At 44.5% G+C, this 13,899-nt stretch overlaps 1 protein-coding gene across 4 annotated transcripts in view; it reads left to right on the top strand.

Annotated features, from left to right (window-relative positions):
- Positions 1-4,698: 4,698 nt before the first annotated feature.
- Positions 4,699-13,899, top strand: part of LOC116050743 (norrin cystine knot growth factor NDP) — a 30,057-nt gene continuing 20,856 nt past the window's right edge. Inside the window, exons 1-3 of one of the 4 annotated variants that reach the window (XM_031300977.2) lie at positions 4,699-5,273; positions 5,978-6,049; positions 6,343-6,400. The gene's annotated coding sequence lies outside the window, so the exon portion shown is untranslated. Of the gene's footprint in view, positions 5,308-5,977; positions 6,050-6,342; positions 6,401-6,735; positions 7,108-13,899 lie in introns of those variants that run through there. The other 3 variants (XM_031300966.2, XM_031300985.2, XM_031300996.2) reach the window with 3 other exon arrangements.

Consider the following 13,899-nt stretch of genomic DNA (forward strand, 5'->3'; position numbering starts at 1 on the left):
TGAATATGTTTAAAGAAGACCTTCATACTTGTATTTTGTGTCTCTACTCGAACATGTGTACATACTTTAATGTTCAAAAAACACTTATTTTTTTCTCATACTGCCCATGACTGCTGCACCTGCATTCACCCTCTGTCTGAGACACTCTGCTGGAGCGCCTGTCTCTTTAAGACCCCCCCCCCCTCCTCCCGAAAAAGCACAGCCTGCTCTGATTGGTCAGCGTTTCCATATCTCCAGAGTCTCCGCATCTTTTATTCTGCTGCTGCTATCTCTGTACAGTCCGTTGCAGACGGAGACTGGCTACAAGTATATAGCGAGACTTTATATCGTCAAAAATCACCATTAAGGGCTTCTAAACCAAAAATTACTCAACTGGACATGTTCAGGCAGGAATGTGATCTGAAATTCGGGAGAAATTAACAACATCGGCAGCCAAGATTACAGCTTTCCCAGCGTTGGCGTGTAGCTAGGCCTACATGTAGCTAGCAGTGGATTGTAATGGAGTATATAGCAGCACTTTCTACCGTCAAAAATCACTAAAGAAAGGCTTCTAAACCAAAAACTACAAAACCAAACATGTTCCATCAGGAATGTGGTCCAAAATTTGGGGGAAAGTAACAACATCTGCAGCCAAAATTACAGCTTTCCCTGGCGTTAGCATGTAGGTACATGTGGCAGGATATGTAACCTGAACACGACAGTAGCATGCCTGCCTGGAGAAGATGACCATAAATGAAAAACCAGCTCGGTATGATGTAATACGGAGCCAAGAGTGGAAAAAAACTGTTGAAACCTGAGCGTTCAGAACAATGAAATCTGAGGTTTTGGCTCACAGCGATTTCTTTTAGATACGTTTACCTCATTTTGTGAAGCTTTGGCCACGTTTAACACGACCATCCAACATTGCAATATTATAAACATGACAGGAAATACAGAAAAGCATAACAGGTCTCCTGTCAGAAAGAATATTCTAAAGAGAGAGACACAGGCAGGGAAAGACCTTGAATGATTGTAATGCAGCATGTTGATGTGAATGTACATAGTTTATGTAGATATTATGTAGATAGTTTCATTGCTTTTATTGGATTTTTTTGATAGTGGTCTACATGCTGTATACGTTGCCATTCGGCATCTATCCACGTGCAAGAAATAATTTGTCGCCGCTCAACCATCACGTTGACTAACCTTTGCACCAAACGCAGGGATAAATACTGTCATGAATCACCGTCCCCGATGATGTCTCGTCTCAGCACGCCATGTTTTGTCGATGTGGTTTTGAGTGACTGCTTTCTGCCGTCTTCTCTGGCTCCAGTCAGAGAAGCAGAACATGGAGGCTCGTTGTAAAGAATCTAGCTCTCTTGTTTTGTTCTCGCTCCGCTTTACTGCTGCTCTGCTCAGGACCACTGCACTGTAAAAAAACGATATACAGGAAGGTCATAAATGTCTCTCGGGTTAAGAGGATCTAAGTGCGCACATGCAAGTGTGCGTTCATGCATGCGTATGTTTGTGTGAACGCATGCGAGGGTTAATGCAAGTCTGATGGAGTCATAGCTAATCTATGAAGTCTAAACAGATATCTGAGAACAAGAGGGGGGAAGTTTCTGTTTACTGGCTGCGTGCCTTTCTTTTCTCAGGACAACAAATCCTAAACCTGGAAGCACACAGACACACACACACACACACACACACACACACACACACACATCACAGAGCACCTGCGTTCAGATGTTTTTCTCAGAACTGTTCCCCCTGAGCAGAAATTTTTGGCCCTACAGTTCACTCTGAATAACCTTCTGTCAGTGGATATCTCAATGTAAGTTTCATGTTAAAATTGATCTGCTTCAGTATGTTTATACACAACTTAAAACCCCAGTATATATATATATATATATATATATATATATAAACATTTCTTTCCATTCAAAACTGAAAGGTTTGATGAATAATTTAGCAGACTTAAGAGTCTACAGCCATGTCATCAGCTCTGTAGATTTGCACTAAACACAATGTACAATGTGAATAATGGGAATGTCATTAGTTTTGCAGGTATAGAGACAGAGCGCATTGCGTCAAACTCTGAAAGCCACGCCCATGGGAGGGAAAAAATATCAGCGCCACATTATGCAATTAAGGGCTGAAACGCTAACAAAGTGCCTGTAGCTAGCTAAAAACATCAGATTTAAGCATGTCAAAGGATTATTTTAGCAACTTATGTCAATCCAGAGAGGACAAGTTAGCTGTTAGTAATGTCACAGCATAAACCACACCCTGGGGAAACTTGATTTCTCTGTTATGTCAAGGGATTACAGAGCTTGGTTTTGCTCATGCATTTGAAACCAGAATAGCTAAAAGCTTAGCCGCCCGACTGAAGGTTAGGGTTAGAAGCCTACCAGGCGTCCCTCGGCTCGGCGCGTCCTCAGCTACGACGCCGACTAGCCCGCTCCTCGGCCTTCGTCAGTCGGGGCGGTGTCAAAACAGCGTTGACACTCAGTTCACAGTTCATTTGTTAACATTCAAAGACACGGACATAACATTAACACAAACTTGGTGGGGGAGATATCAGGACAAATCAGAAACTCATCCTCTCTCTGCGGACTCTCGTCTCTCAGACTCTGTTCCACAGCAACATGTCCTTCGCCAGTCTTCTTCATTTCTACTTTATTTGCTCTATGACTTAAGTAGGCCACACCCACCTCAGCTGGCGGCCAATAGACTAACCTGAGGATTATGACGTGACAGTCGCTAGCTAAAAAAAAAAAAAATCAGATTTAGGCATGTCAAAGGATTATTTTAGCAACCTATGTCTACCAGAGAGGACAAGTTAGCTGTTAGTAAGCTAATGTTAGCATTGTGTTAGCAGGGCACATGCGAACGTAATGCCGCATAGCTTTCTGATTCATCCACATTCCACTATAACACAAGTTGCATCGTGTCAAAATCGCTTTATCTTAAATTACAGAAATATAGTTAGCATAAAACTGACATTTGGATATTTGACCTGAATGCTAAATACGTGCTGCACACGTAACGTTGGGCATCACGTTATGTTAGTGTCAGGAACCCTCTTCCTGTTCTTGAAGATACTCTGATTTGGCCAAATTGCCAAACTCGAGGCTTCAATAGTGCGCAAACCAATGGGTGACGTCACTGCTGCTACGTCCATTATTTTAACAGTCTGTGGTGTCTATTTGCCTCTTGGCGTCTTACCAGAAAGAAGTCAGTCAGTTGGAGCCCATCAATGTCTCAGGAGGGCTGTAGAAAAGATGGAGCAGCCTGCTAAGTGTTCTCCGTCTGGGACAAAGTGAAGGCCCTCTGTAACGGCGCTTCTATAGAGATGAAGAGTGTTTAGCAGACTGTTTTTGGCCGCTCTCCCTCATTCCAGTGATTCCTCAGTGCCTATGGGCATTGGCACAGAGAGAGGGGGTGGAGGGAGAGATGGCTAAGGCTTAGACCCCGCTCTGCAGGGTCAGCCACTGCCCCGGGTGCACATGGGGAAACACTTAGCTTCTCTCTTATTATTCCATATCTCCCTCTATCTCTGTCTCACTTTCTCTCTTGTATTCCTTTCTTTCTCCACAAACCCCACCACCCAGGGCTGCTGTTCTCATTGCCCATGCAATATCATGCACATGACTATGCGTATTTGTGTGTTAAGATCGTTAAGCTACACTGTGGTCTGCACTCACTGTGTCCTCAGCGCCGTCTTTGATATCGTTGTGTTTTATTCCTGTACTAGACATTGTCCCCTGGTTCTGAGCACTTGTACTGGCTTACCGTGTTTCCCCCTGAACTCCACAACCAGAACCTGGTACACTCATCAAACATCAGTTGTCTTTGGCAGCTGCTGTGACATTACCTGGTCAAGAAAAGAGTTATAAACGTTATTCTACATCGGCTGTAAATTACAACCACTTTCTTTGTGAGGTTTTGGGCTCCCATTGGAGACCATTTTTGATGCAAACACGCCTGTTTTTCTGTTGCACACCGGTCCACATAAATCTCCCAAAATTATAGTCTCCCCCCACCTTTTTCTTGTAGCTTAAAATAAGACTGGAAAGCAATCAAATAAATGAAGGCTGAATCTGTCTGTGCACCACCACCACCAGTCAGTCCACAGCTTTGTGCCCCTCACAGATAATACGAACCGGCTTGAAATAGGCTTTCCCGCACTGAATTTAAGAACAGAGAGCTTTAGTTGGAAACTGACAGAGAGAGATATTTAACTCTTTGGTTAGGGGACCAGAGTTTTACTGTTGTATCAGCCTAAATTCTTGTACAACGAAGCATAGACAAACATGGCTAGGGTTAGGGTTAGGGTTAGGGAGACCATGCCCATAGGCCAGAAAATGTGTGACTGAACTGCGACGTGACCCTGCCCTGCTAATCCTCTTCTGATGAGGAGATGACTCACGTCACGTCAGGTCCAGTCACATCTCAGTTGTTGGCGCTCTTGGGGACAGCATGTCGGACCGCCTACAGCCAAGGTGGGACGTGATCGAGACAGGGACAACTGCCACGTCACTCTCTGTATAGTCACTGGCTGTTGACTCGCAGATGTAACAAGGGTGCAACCTGACCTGCGGCCTAATCACTAGTGTGAACAGCCATAGGGTATGTTCCAAAGAATGCTTACTGGGCGGTGACACATCACTAAGATGGACTTGTAGCCGGGTTGTAATTTGGATAAATAGTGGAGGAAGTAAAAGGGTCAAGCCGTCACATTACTTTCCATTTACTCGACTGTCGCTACAGAAAGTGAAAGCTCTTCTACAAGTTGTCAGCAAGCTGCTTTTGCGGCGATATGTCTCAGTGAATCCCCTCCTTTTGCTCAGTATATCTTCTGTTGTCTCCTGGCGGGTTTTTGTTCCCACCCCGCTCTCTGCCTCTCACCCCACCCTCTTCTCCTCCGCATATGGGATTCACATTTGGCTTCGCCGGGCCGTTTTCTTAATGTGATGTTATGATACATTATCTGAAGCCATTTACTTCCTGTCACGACCTCTCATGTGGACACAAGCTGAGTAAGCCAAGGACAGGCGGTGGTATTCTGTCCAGGTGAGTTATGGCCGTTTAATTTGACACTGTTCGCAGTGGTGATCATTTACAAGGCCTGAAAGTGTAATCAAAACACAAACTGTGCTTAACGTGGCTCTCTCGCTCTCTTTCTCTCCAGGAGCCTGTTGGTGGTGTATAGGTTTTCACCCTCTCCTGCTGCCGGCTGTAAATCGCCTCTGTCGAAGGTGTGCGTGTGCATGTGTGAGGGGGAACAGAAGGTGAGAGATTTGGGGGTCAGCCGAGGTCTTTCAGGTAATTGTGCTTCTTAAACTTTTGACCCACTAAGCCCTACTTAGTGTGGTGCTTGCTCCCCTTATTTCCCCTGAGAGTTTTGACTCTGCATACCAAGACGTGTGTGTGTGTGTGTGTGTGTGTGTGTGTGTGTGTGTGTGTGTGTGTGTGTGTTTGAGATACAATGAGTATCTGAACATGTGCTGGTAGCCTCACACAGCTCATGTTATTCTTTTTCACCTATTTTGGCATTGCATTCAGTGTTTTGCCCACACTTTTTGACCACCCTTTTCTCATTTAATCAGGCTTTAAAATGTTTTATTATTTTGTCATGTTGCGCTCCCCCCCCTGTCTGTCCGTGTGAGGCATGTTGAAAAAATGCATCCTCAGTACTTCGGGCACGAGATGATGTGACTTATTTGTCTGCGTTCTTCTTTCCCTCTCGATTCTTTGTACACTCCAATCAGAGGATTATATTAGTATGACCTATCAGTCAGGTTTTTGATATCACACTGTTCATTTTGGTAACTTAAACTGGCTTAAAAACACCAAAACTGCTAACATTCCAGAAATGATGAGATGTTAGCAACTGATGTAATATATCGCTTGTTTCGTCTCGGAGTAACAGTGATGCCTTCCCTCATTATGAGCTTTCCATTCATCATGTTTTGTCTCCTTTTCCTATCTTCAGGGTGGCTGTCTTCATGTTGAGCCATGTGAGAATGATGGATGAGGTCGCTACTCTGCGCCAGGCTCCACTGCTGTATGTTTTCATCGTTTTTTTCCCCAAACATACAGGCACAGCACCGACATATAATTGTTTACAGATGAAGACAAATAATCCAAAATGACTCGTGCTAACAGTTGACCCTCTGGGTCCTGTATATTTTTTTTTTTTATATGTGATGAATGCATTTGCTTTTTTTCTCTCTCAGATTCATATATATCGTGTGTGAGAAACTTTTTTATGACGAGTGAAGTCGAACATGCTCTGCGCCGTTTGTTTTTCTTTCGATGACATATCCAAGCGTACATTTAACTTTTTTTACTTGGCAGGTGGAGGACAATCTCAGGTTTAAGGCACAGATGCTCCGATCAGGAGCAGATTTCTGAGGTGAGTTATTTAACTCCTCTTCTTCCCCCCTCGCTTCCTCCCCCTAAAACACCACCCCACCTGCACACACACACTCCCCACCCCGACCCCCCCACCCGCCATGTCAGGGTTGGAGAAAGCGCGTGAAAAGGAAGGCCGCGGGGGCCAGTTGTTTTTAAATAAACTAAATCTGCTAACAGTTTTATAACCCTGACCTCGTAAAACTGGCTGCAGCTTTTGGTCAGCTCTCTGCTGATGGGGCCGAGCAGAGCCGTCCAGCCTTGGAATTCCCATTTGCCGCTGTGGAGCGTGTCGGTGCGTCAGCTGGTGTGTGTTGTGTGTGTGTGTGTGTGTGTGTGAGAGAGAGGGGAAGGGCGTATGATATACGATTGCTGTGTCACGATCCACATGTGACGACCGTCCTCACAGGCAGAGCATCCAGGCTGCTCCCTCTTTCTGGTGATTTCCCTGTTCAGGAAAAAGTGAGAGAGTGTGTGACTGTGGGACAGAAGAGAGAGAGAGAGAGAGAGAGAGAGAGGAGGTGAGAGGGAGGGAGGAGAGAATAGCGCTCAGACAATCTGCGTGTGTGTGAGAGAGAGAGAGGTGGGAACCGGGGGAGAGAGGAGCTGGCTGGGAAACAATAGTTGAACAACAAATCCAGTGTTGCGTACAGGATCTCAACCTCTCTCTGGATACCTCTGCTGTCTTTCTGCCGCTGGGCGCTGAAGGTAAGACCGCCAGCCTGGGAGTCACACCTCAGAATCAGCGCACTCTCTTTTCTTCTTTAAAACCCAATATGCTGAAGATATATTCTATTCTCTGGCTTCTTTTGTTGACAGCCCGTAGAATATTTCAGCGTAAACTACTACTGGCTGGATGTGAGATAATGTTGCATGTTCTTTTATGCGTTTTTTTTTTTTTTTTACGTCGCTGTACGTGCATGATACATGGCCACGCTCGCACAGAGTTTGAGTTAAACTTCTGCTCCCCCCTTTTTTCTTTGCTGCACATCCCCTTCACTCAGGTGCACATTCCTCTTTTATTGCAGGTATTTGCTGCCCCGCATGCGTCCAAGAACACCGCAAGTGGTTGTGATTAGGAAAACAGTGTGACATGACGTGTAATAGGAGGAAACATGTTTGTGTTGGCGCTGGTGGATTTGCTAATCAGGCACTGACAGCGAGGGCTGGAAGGATAGTGGAGCTCGCAGAGCTTCTAGGGAGTGAGTGTGTGTGTGTGTGTGTCTGTGTGTGTGTGTGTGTGTGTGTGTGCCGGAGCGTGAGGTTAATAGCTGTGTGAATATCTTTGGATATGCACGGATATGTGTTTTACAGGTGCGTGCGTTTATGTCCGTGAGTGTATGATTGACTTGGCGTGTTCTGTTGGGGCCCTGAGGCTGCTGGCTTATGCTCGAAGGAGATGATGACAGATATAATGGACTCTGTGGTAGGTAGGAGGAGGAGGAGGAGGAGGAGGAGGAGGAGACGAGCTACCACTTCCATCTAACTGAGAAGGAGAGGCGTGCGTGTGTGAGCGAGAGAGAGGGAGAAGGTGTTTAAATGTGAGATGTGGCTACAAAAGACCGGGGGATAATAAGAGAGAGGGAGGGGAAAAACATCGGAGAGAGAGAGAGACAGGAACGGTGAACCCTTTCGGAGGACACGCAGTGCCAGAGGAAGGACACAATAAATAGGAGAAACAGAATGAAACTGAGATGTGTAAGAGTGGGGAGAGAAGAGGAGAAAGAGGGCTGGAGGAGGTGAGAGTGACAGGGAGTCTGACACAAAAGGAAGAAAAAACCAGAGGAAGAGATGGAGACTGTGTGATGCAGACATCCCTCTCCACTTCCAGTGACACCAGATGAGAAACAGTTTGTACAGTCAGAAACCGTCTGCGTTTCTTTTGTGTGTTTTTCTTCAGTCTGCATCCTCGCCTCAAAACCAAAAGTTCACCTCTGAACTGTTTGGAGAAGAAGAAAGAAGAAAAAAAAAAGGCGAGGAAGAGGAGTGGGAGGTGTGTTTGAAACATCGCACATTCAGCCAGGTGCAGATAAACAGCAGAGCAGTGCACGGTCGGTTTTGTGTCTGCGCTCTCATGTTTCATATTCTCACACATGCAAACACACACACACACGCACACACTGGGGCCCATTGTGAGTGTATTTATTTGGACAGTGTTGAAGCTTCGATAGGCAGTTCACAATGTCTCACCGCCGCAGGAATGTGCTTCTGACAAATGGATGCTCTGTACGAACCGCAGGCCATCGAGAAGATCCGTAAACGCCGCCCTGCCAGACAAGCATGTGACAGATCTGCGCTGCCCGGAGAAACCTGGTCCAGCGTGATAAAACAAACACGCCTACGACTCCTTCGCACGCTCGCTCTTTTTTTTTTTTTCGAGAGAGAGAGCGAGCCTTGGGCTTGACGTTGAATGGAGGATTGATCTGGTTCCATGCACTGGTTTTAGCCTGCAGCTCTGATGAGGATGGAGAGAACAGAGGAGGAGGAGGCCGACTTAGGATTCGAGGCGCATGTGTGTTGACGCAGCACGATGAGGGGTTCTGTTTAACGCCCCGCTGAACATTAGTCAGAACGAAATAGAAATCGGAGAATATTCATACGTATATGTCATCTCCGTCTCCGTCTCTCTCTCTCCGCTGTTTCTGAGATGCCGAAATTGTAAAGCTAACACAAGCTTAGCTCCGGCTCACGTTGCTGCCTGTCATTGGCTGTACACGGCTCTCAAATCCACACTGTTTGTCTTATCTTTACTGGGGGGGATATATTTAGTGAGGAGCTTAGCTTTTAGGAGGTTGGCGCGTGGGGAGGGTAAGAGCGAGAGAGAAAGAGTGTGAGAGAGAGAGAGAGAGAGAGAGAGAGAGACAAAAGAGTAGGTTTGTGTGTGTGTTTCAGGAGCTGGCGTCAGTAGACAGTGGAAGAGCTTGGCACTCTGCATGCCAAACTGTGTGTGTGTGTGTGTGTGTGTGTGTGTGTGTGTGTTGGTCTGTCCCCCCTCCTCACTCTAGTCAGGAATCTGCCCTTTAGTTTATTAAAAGCTGGTGAAACAATGGAGGGAGGTGAGTTGGGGGGGGGGGGGTGAAACTCTAGAGCAAATCCAAAAAGCAGTGTGATGATTAGAGCTGTCCCCTCTTAGTCGATTAGTCGACTAATCCGTCGTTTTGGTGTCAGTCGACTAAGATCTCATTAGACGATTTGTCATTTGAATGACTTATTCCCAGGGCCAAGATTCAGAGCGGTGCTTTTGCCTGATTCTTTGTTTTAGAGATGTGTCGATGAAGTCGCATTAGTGTCAGTCGACAAAGAATTTCCTTAGTCGAGGACAAACGTAGTGATGATGCAGTTAGAAAGAAGAAGAGAAGGAGGGGTAGAGATAGGGAAAGGTATTCATGTTCCTTCGAAAAATTCCCACTCTACCTGTCATTTCTGCCTAATTCCCCACCCCTCCTCCTCTGGTGTGCTTTGATGCACCTGTTTTCTGCGCGTGGCGGTGGCGGTGGCTCTATAACTGCCCCTTTTGCCACCGTAACAACTGTGTACTCAGCTGCCGGCCGGCCGAGGTGATAAAGCGGAGGATCCCTCTGAAGAGCCGTCCCCTCGGCTCAGGCCCGTGTGCCATCACTCACCAACATCCCAGCAATGTTTTCAAGTCTCAGAGCTGCAGCACAACGGCATGTATCTGCACGTGTGTGTGTGTGAGAACAGAAACCCATAAGTAAGGTGGGCAGGGGATATTTATACACGCCCCCCTACTGCTAAGAACAAAGCGCGGTGACGTGGACTGAGAAATTCTGCTCTACACAACATATGGCGCGACCAGTTGGGAGGCTACATGGTGTCACGTCTCTAAACAGATTTTGAGATTATGTCATTGTTTTCACTTTTACCTCTTGAAGAAAATATCTTCGTTATGACTTTTCTTTTGCACCTCAAGTCTTTGGTGCATTGCTTCGGTGTATCAGTGTATTTTCATTGCTAAGGAGAGAAGCCATTAGAGCTACTAGCAGGGTTTTCCCTTCCATTTAAAGGCTTTAGGTGCAGCACCCGAGCCGTTTTTTGGGCACCACCTAAGTAGAACAAATGTAAAATCAATGTGAGCATCAAAAGTGACTGAAAGACTTTTCTCAGATCTAATGATTGTAGTTGGACTTCTTTAACAAGTTCTGTCTTTAAGCTTTTTGAGTGTTATTCATTTATTATCTGCTCTAGCTTTTCCAAATTTTTAAACATATATATATATATATATATATAATAATAATAATAATAATAATGATCCAAAATTATGTGTAATTGCATTTTCTTTTGTTGAAAAACCGGTAACACTTCATAATAACCATCATTAATAGATGGTAAATCGATAGTTAATTAATCTTTAGTTTATTGTCATTTAAGTGTCAGCAAACAGTCATTTTACTGTTAACAAACAATGAAATTATAATTAATAATGTTTACTAATTATTAGTAGTGCTGTTAATTAACAGTTTATTGTTACACACATTATATCCCTCATATACTATATTAGGTATCTGGTAATGGTTAAAAAATGTTTGTAAACCTTTAAGAAACCATTTTTAAACATCTATAAACATTACATAGATAGATGGACCACATATTCCCAACACTTTGTTAAGGGTTACTAGTTGCTTTGTAAACCGTCTATAAACAGTGTCTGGATGGTTATTATAAAGTTGCAACAGATGACTATAATACCTTGTTAAGTAGTTAAAAAATACTTTGTAAACCATCTATAAACATTATCTGGATGGCTATTGTAAAGTTGCAACTGATGTTTTTCATAGTTAGTTATTGGTTAGTATACATATATATACACACACATATATATATATATATATATATATATATATATATATAGTCCAAAAGTCCAAAAAGGGGAAGTCTCCAAATTACTTGTTCTGTCTGAAAATCCTAAATTACTTAAACATTTACTGTTCACAACTATTGGCAATTAATGTCACGTTGATGAGTGTGTGTGTGTGTGTGTGTGTGTGTGTGTGTATGTGCGTGCGCATGCGTGTGTGTCTGTCTGTGTCTGTGTGTGTGCGTGTGTGTGTGTGTGTGTGTGTGTGTGTGTGTGTGTGTGTGTGTGTGTGTGCGTGTCAGTGAGGCATATTTCCCACCGTTGCCTCTAAAAGAGACATCACAATATCTGCACTCCTTAAGCTTGGAATCACATAATCACATCTCATAACTCATAAGTCCAAGCTCAAAGCGGAGGGATGTGAGGAGGGATTGTGTTGTGGTTGTGTGGTTTGGCTCCCCCAGATATTCCTAACCCAGGCTGGATCTGTTTGCAGGTACCGGGCCCTTCTCAAACGATCTGCCCCTTGGCCATGTTGCTAAAGCTGTACCTACAAAAAATGAAGCGGAATTTACCAAATTAAATTTGCCCTACGACATATGATATGTATTTTAATAAGCAGTAAATACAGATGTGGAGATAGGTCTCCGTACGTATGTGTGTAGTTCCATGAAATGCATGCTGTTTAATAATTCTGTCTGCCCGTGGGCCTCCAGCAATGGCTCTCTAATTAGTTTTTAAATAGCAGGAATTCCACATTGGTCAGTTGAAGAAGATAATTTAGTTGTTTTGGGTTGTTGTGTGCCGTTATGTGCTGTCGAGCTTTGGGTTTCTCTACATGCTGAAGCTGTGTTTGTACTAAGAGCGATACTGTGCAATTAAAGAGTTTGGAGGTTGTTTTTTTTTTTTAAGCCTTTCCAAAATGAAAAACACAATAGCAAAAGTGTAACACTCTGTTTATCTTCTCTAACATCAGATGCAATCGTTAGCATGTCCAGCTAACTAGCTTACTGTCTTCAGTGGTGCCATGCCATTGGTCCGACGACGCAATAGTCCAAAATCACAATAGTTTTGAAAACTTCCCATTGGACCAAAATCCCCTGAAATCCCATAGTCCGACTGTCCGTTATCCTGAAAACAAAAGCCCACTTGTCTTTCTTTAACTTAGTTCACACACGAGCTGTTAAAGTTAAATATCAGCCGATATGGAAAGTCTTACGTTATGATTTATACATTATCTGGAACCTTATGGAATATGTTTATGGAGTCTACGGGCCTTCGGGCATTTGCACTTGCATTTGTTTTCAAGTTAACGGGCCACCGGACTTATGGGCTTCTGGGCTTTTGTCAAACTATCGGGGTTGCAGTATAATGGGCCAATTCAAAATCCAACACGGCTGCTCTGTGCATCAACAGTAGTGAAAGCTGTAGTAACATACAGTTATTAGCACTTCGGTCTTATTTGTGTCTCACTAAATCAGTCGTACACACAGTCTTGTCCAACGTCTATCTGTGGATATGTTGTTACGCCGTTTGTATTCTCTAAAAAACAGCCTAATCTACTGGTATTGCTAACAATGGCTAACCTGGCTACAGCTAACCCTACAAATCCAACTTGTAAATGGAACGCATTCAACTTGGGTGTTACGTCATTCCCAGCACTATTTGTCTTTCATGGCACTTCTGCACCCCTCTCCCCCCCCTGCTGATAATAAAGGCTCCACGTCTGCTAGATGCACTACACACATGGGAAGGTTGTGATAGCTAATTTCTCGACTGTGCACAACTGAGCTCCTCTCTCCCCTCCTGTCTCGCTGGACCAACATATCTCTTTACCCACTTAAAGCAGCAACAGTGGAGCCACTGTTTCCACTCCACTGGGCTCCGAATGTGGACGGGTGTCACTGATGTCAGGGCGGACGCTTTGGGATGAAAGAAATAGGAACCTGGACTTGAGCCATTTAGGTTTAATGTACCCAAAGTGTTAACAATCACTCCGTTTTCATGTCCCAGACCGCACACTATTCCTCATACTCAAATGTATCTGAATGTGTTTTGACGGAGATAACATGGCTTTGCTTTCCAAAAAGAAATTCCTCAACTCGTCAAATGGAAAATCTGACTTTCTCTGTAGAGTCTTGCTGGATGGAGCCTGGCCTTGCAGATGTTTTTTTCTACAATAGTCATCAAGTGAAGTTGTTTACTTTAATCGAGCTGAAATTTCATGGCTAATTTGGAATGAATGGCTTGTTGTGTTTTATGGAGCTGTGCTGCCAACAAAGCTGCTTTTTTGGAAGGAGAACAGCGAAAGCCCAAGGTGACACATCGATCCAACACTCCTCCCAAACATAATCACTGTAGATCAGACCTTAGGGTTGCAACAGAGGGGCGCAAATGCTTGATCTGTCTCGGGGATAAAGGAGGAAGATAGAGTGCACTTTGAAATGCAACACAAATGGGATTTGTTTTTGTATTTATATCAGAGAGAAAGGCTCGGTTTTGAGCGGATGATGTGGTCGATTCCAGACGATAGATCCAGGAAAGACACAGACAGTAACGGTTTCGGGTTTGACGGTCATTATACTTGGATGAGATTTGGGGAGGGTTGGGGGTGTTTGTGAACACCCAGGGCTCTATAAATCTGAGTCCAGGGCAGGTGTGGGTGAGCTGGGGGAGAGGAGGCC

This window comes from Sander lucioperca, chromosome 8, assembly GCF_008315115.2.
Source record: "Sander lucioperca isolate FBNREF2018 chromosome 8, SLUC_FBN_1.2, whole genome shotgun sequence".
NCBI classification, from domain to species: Eukaryota; Metazoa; Chordata; class Actinopteri; order Perciformes; family Percidae; genus Sander; species Sander lucioperca.